The sequence below is a fragment of the Nicotiana tabacum genome, chromosome 6 (assembly GCF_000715075.1).
Source record: "Nicotiana tabacum cultivar K326 chromosome 6, ASM71507v2, whole genome shotgun sequence".
Lineage (NCBI taxonomy): Eukaryota > Viridiplantae > Streptophyta > Magnoliopsida > Solanales > Solanaceae > Nicotiana > Nicotiana tabacum.
This window is the reverse complement of record NC_134085.1, coordinates 109,610,785-109,616,648: the sequence shown is the minus strand read 5'-3', so window position 1 is coordinate 109,616,648 and position 5,864 is coordinate 109,610,785. Positions and strand designations below refer to the sequence as shown.

General features: G+C 34.5%; 1 long non-coding RNA gene across 1 annotated transcript; it reads right to left on the bottom strand.

Moving 5' to 3' along the window:
- Positions 1-1,498: 1,498 nt before the first annotated feature.
- Positions 1,499-5,528, bottom strand: LOC107793827 (uncharacterized). Its single transcript, XR_001649817.2, has 2 exons — positions 5,366-5,528; positions 1,499-4,910 (listed from the first exon to the last, which is right to left on the bottom strand). It is a non-coding gene; the product is annotated as an uncharacterized LOC107793827 (long non-coding RNA).
- Positions 5,529-5,864: the final 336 nt, after the last annotated feature.

The following is a 5,864-nucleotide window of genomic DNA, read 5'->3' as shown; positions in this document are numbered from 1 at the left end:
CCTTACATGGTTATATTTATTGACATTATCTTTTGACGTTTGAAGAGGAAAACACAAATTAGTAAGGAGAGTACACTAATTATTGTATTTGTACTATTTTAAGTTTGGTATACACCAACTTGCTATTTTTAAAGTTGCATGAAACGAGCCAAATCACACACTTATATTTTTTTAGTTTTTGGAGAGCTTTACCAAAGAGTTCTCTAATCCAATTAAAAGGGGCCATAGTCTGCAAGTGACACGTTTCTCCCCCCCGCCCCCCCAACCACACACACAACCACCCCAAGTACAATACAGAGTGACCTCAAGCCTAATTTTATTCTTTTTTGCACCTAACTACGTAAATGTACTATGGTATGGTGAAGAATTGAAATTATTATTGTTATTACATCTAAAGTAGCAAGCTATTGACAGTCACTTTCACGAGTGGCTTCTAAGCACCCTTTTTCTTCCTTTTCATACTCCAAGGGACCGCTTGCTTCAACGGATTAGCTGGATTATTCCAGTATAGATTTTAAAACTAAATTTATTTTGTATTTGGTTGAAGCTATTAAATAAAATTAATATTATTTTCATACCAAAAAATTTAATATAACTTATCCCGTATATAGAAGGTAGGTAAGATAAGTTATCCAAGTTATAGTCTCGATTTTATAATCCTGGCATATCGAGGAACGAATATTAGACATGTGTTCTGACAATAGTTAAGTCAAAAGTATTCACATTTTAATTTGTTATTTTTATAATTAGATTGCTTACTTTAGTGTAAATAACGGATGCAAAAGTATTTTCCCAAGTTTTTACTTAGAAATTTTTTGGAGGATGTTCATCATTTTGTTGCCTGGATCGTCTTTTCTTTGGAAGTTACTAGTATTAATGTCCCCTTGGAACCTCATTTAATGTTAACATAGTTTAGAACTTTTTCTGATTAACAACTTTTGAACAGATTACCAAACTGCAGCAATATGCGCCTCTTCCTTGTTTAAACGTTTTGTTACTGTTACAAACAGGGGTAATGAAAGAAAAGAGGTCACATCTCTGCACAGTACTTGGTTTAAATTAGACCATTTCAACATTTCTGAGGCTTCTGCCACCAAATATCACTGTCGTTAACTTGTTTCAAAATGTAACAACCCCACATCATGCCAGAAGTAACAGTTCATGGGTGGAGGAAATTGAAACTCAAAGCAGGAACAACCAAACAAACTTCACAGCAACTAACCGACACTTTCAAGCATGCTGAGCTAGAATATTAACTTCTCCACAAGACTACAACAAATTCTTGAAACGCCATTACATTGTAAAGAAATAATGATTTCTTTTGCTTTGAAGTTAGTGCAGGGGAATAGAAATGGAGTTGGGGAGGGACCACTCAACCTTAAGCAAAACCCAATGGAGTGCTATTCTCAAAATTAGCCAAAAAGTTCTTATGCTTTATATCTGTTACTGTATAAATGACATCATAAAACAGGACACACCAAATTCAAAGAATAACATCAGCGGGGCCAAAGTTTTAGGTTTATGGATTTTGAGTTCTAGAAAAAAACAGCTTAGTGAGTTCTGGATAAATTATTTATACATATTAAATAAATTTCTTAACACACGTATAAACTTTTGGCCGAAAGCCACCGGGTTCTGCCAAACACATAATAAAACACACTAGCTCCGCCACTGACCACCATGAATCACAGCAAGTGCAGCTTCTCAGTTCCTCACCTTTCTTCCTCCAAGCTTCTTTTACTAAACCTTGAACACAAGCAAGCTGTGAACCCTTAAGGAAGTATGTAGGCAATGAATGGTCACAAGGAAAAATAATACTGTAGTAGTAAATTAAAAGAACACCTAATAGGCTTCCTCTGAGAACAGGAGAGATCAATAATGCATCATATTATATTATAATACAGAATAGGTTTTAGAATGCATACAAAAGAAAGCAAAAATGAAGGCATCAAAACTGCATGACAAAAGGGTAGGGGACCACACTACAGACAGAATCTATTGGTACTTCCTAGATAAATTATGCCGGACACAACCTTATAAAAACACTATATAATGATGCAAAATAATATCAAACTAAAGCTGATTACCTTAATCAGGATTTGGACCCTGAGGTCCCCCCCCTCCATAATTGGCAAAATCAATTGGTACCAAGTCTATATCATTTAACATTGTCAGATTACATAACATGACCTAGTTATCAGCATATTAATATAGTACAAGTGCTCAAGGGAAAAGGACCAAAACATTTCATTAATACATATATAACACAAGAATATGTACTTTCCATAACCTACTTGCCATTTAAAAAAGCAGCCAATGCATTTCAATGATGTAATCTTCATTACAAGCTTGCCCTAGGAAAAGGGGGGGAAACATGGTGCTCATCACGTTTTGCTGTCTTCAGTCTCAGAGCCATGCAAAATATTTGAAAATTTTAAGGGCAAGAAGCAGCTTTCACCTCAATTTAAACTGCTATACGTGTGATACTACTATATATGCAATTTGTTTTGGGAACAAGCATTTACAAATGCATATACTGTTTTCTTTTACATATGTTTTTCTTTAACTGATCAAAAAATCGTATATGCATTTGTAAATGCTTAATCCACAAATCAGAAACTGCAAGAAAGTTGTTTGTTCAGTTTGTAAGAGCCATGTATATTATCTCTCTAAAGAGTAAAGCCTTAACTTGTGTAAGAGATATGTGAACGTCAAAGTAATCTATGTAGCAGAAAAGGAGCTTTCTACAGCAACTAGGTAGGTGGATCTCTGATCCAATTCCAATCAGTTTAGACAGAATACATAAACATATTGCATGCAGCAGATATAACATTATAGCAGAGACAGTAAACAGACAGTAAACAGATGATATAAATGTCAATATAATTGTACAAAGACATGATAATACAGCCATATGGAGTGGTCTTTGATATTTGGAAGTAAACGGAGAAGTATGCCTAACCGATAATGGTGGTGGAGACCGGGGGTGCCGACAAAGGGCCAACTGCCTAGTGAAAATGGAAAACATGGCAATTCATAACTCTTGGAGTTATATCTGAATGAAACAGAAGTAGACTTATCATCGCATATTTATTATAACATGTAACTAATTAAGATGTTAGAGACAATAAAAAGGGCAGATTGGTGCTAAGCTCCCACTATACGCGGAGTCCGGGGAAGGGCCAGACCACAAAGGTCAATTGTACGCAGCCTTACTTGCATTCCTGCAAGAGACAATCATTGGAAAATTTAAAGCAGAAGTGCCTGAAATCTTATCTTGCAAATCTCCACAATGTGTTATAATCCAACACCAAACATAATGATAAGAATTGAGGGACAGCCGGCTTGTCCGAGGGAAGACGGGAATGAGAGAGCTCTTCTGAAAATTAGGTTTTCATTGTTTGAAAATTAGTACAAGGCTATAAGAAGAGATGAAAATGAAGAAAATGGAAAAAAGGAGCTCCCTTCAGTCCAAGCAAGGAAAGAGAGGAATAGAAAACTATCTCCCGCATCATTCACTCAATCACAGTAGCACAAAACCTATTCCTTTCTACTGAGTGGTTGGATGAATGAGGCGGCAGCTAATTCAACCCCAGTTCTCCTCCATGAGTGGGCTGAAGGAAGCTCTCTTAGACCATTCCTTAATGCACAAAACTTTTACAAGTCCAGTAATAACCAAGTTCTTCAACTGAATAGCAGCATTCACCAAATCTTACATAGAATACATAAGCTGAAGAGGCTTAAATAAAAGAACTTGATCTACCAACATCAACTTTTCACACAACTAATATTCAACTGGAAAAAAGGGATAGAAATGTGACAAATCATAAACTCAATCACTATGACAAGTATCCAGTAATACCTGGCAACAATTCACCATGATGTCTCAGAATCATATTGCGAGAGTAAAAGGAAAGAAGTTTGGCCCGAATTTCACATAACAGAAGCAAAACAGTCTGCATTTAGCTTTAGAAAGAAAATGAAATGCAAATGCTATAGACACAACCTAAATCATGCTTGCATAATAGCTGAAGAATGAAGAGCTGGGAACTAAAAATACATTCTTAATAACCTATTAACAGTGAACTTGAAAATTTCCACAAAAAATGGAGATTCTCATTATGGTTAATTTGATATATAAGAGTTAACAAAGGTACAGCAAAAAAAACAACTACCCAAATTCCCAGGCAAATCCTAGGTCTCATGAGAGGGATTATGAATCACAAAAGTAAGAAAAGTAGCAGTAGACATTTTGTGGTCTCTAGTGATGGCATACCAAAGTCATCAGTTTTAATATCATATCCATATGACATATGAAACCTGAGAAGATACTTAAAGTGGATTTTTTTAAAAATAAAAATGAAAAAATTAAACCTTTCAAAGACATTTACCATGGGTTCAAAAGCACTACAGAAGAAATAGCAAAGTCCCATGGTAACGATTTCAAATAATAGAAAACAAAATCACTATACAAAATGCAATCTCTTAACTGGGGGCAGAGTCAACTCTTAAAACAAACCCTACAATAGATTAAAAAAAAATATCTTTAATTTGCCATTTTAATGAGTAGTGGTTTTACTAACAAAATAGATAGAAAAAGAAAAAAAATATTTCAGAATCATAATGATGCTAATAGTATCAATCTGAAATAAACAGGATCTTAGATAAGTAATCTGAAAAAAAAAAAAACCTAGAAGATAGCGTTCCATCAACTTAGCTTAGACAGAAATTAATAGAACAAATGAATCTTAAGCAGCTAAATGATAATAGATCGAAAAACTATCTGAAACTGCACTTATCTGCTCAATAATGAAAACCCTAAGTCTCCAATAATGCTTGGTGAGCTATCATTTTCCCATTATTTCAAGTGTTTTCTGAATGTCACTTCACTTCCGCAGCAATAAATAGAACTATCAGAACAAAACAAAAGAAGAGCAGATAAAAGAGGGGAAAGATAAGAAAAAGAAAGGGGGAAGAAGATAAACAACGTTTGGCTGAATGAAAAAATAATAATTTCTGAGGAAAATGAAATGAGATGATAAGATTATATTTGAATGAAGGAATAATAGGTGGAGAAAAGGGAGTTGCACTAAATAAGGAAGAGAAGAGATTGTATAAATAAATACACAAAAGGGGGAAATGAAGGGTCGCTTTCGCCATGAGAGTGAGGAATTAGAAAGCGACTTTAATATGTCAACAAAATCTTTCACACATCATAGACAGAGAGAAAGAAAGAAGATAGTAGAAAATATAGTATTTACAACCATACAACAAACAGAAAAGGTGAGTTCATGAGTTATCAGATCATCTACTGCAAAAGGGGAAAAGAAAAGGGTCTGAAGAAAAGATGAGCAGTCATTCATACCTTCTGGAGCGCACTGAACTGAACAACTGAGGGAAGAGCGGGGGGAGACAGTGAAGACACCGTGCACCAATAGGAATACACAAAGGGGTAATGTCTGGGGTTGTTGAACTTTTGACCATTGTTGTCGTGGGTTTATGACCTTTTACCCTCTCTTTTTTTGCGTAACTCATATTTGTAAGCTATCATTTGATTTATAGTCTATCATTGATCATTAAGGGATCGTTTGGTTGAATAGTTATGCAAGAATTAATAATATGGGATCAGTAATACAAGATTTAATAATGTAAAAATTGTATATGTGGTAATTAATAAGGGGTTTTGACATATTTACCCACAAAAACAAAATTATCCCTTGTCTACTCATTTATTTTTCTACCCATAAACTAGTTACATTTCCTACCCATAGTAGGTTTTGTGGAGAATTTTTTTCTTTATTCTCCAATTCTTTTTTATTTCTACGCTTCTTTTTCTCGTTTTCTTCATATTTTTTTCTTTTTTC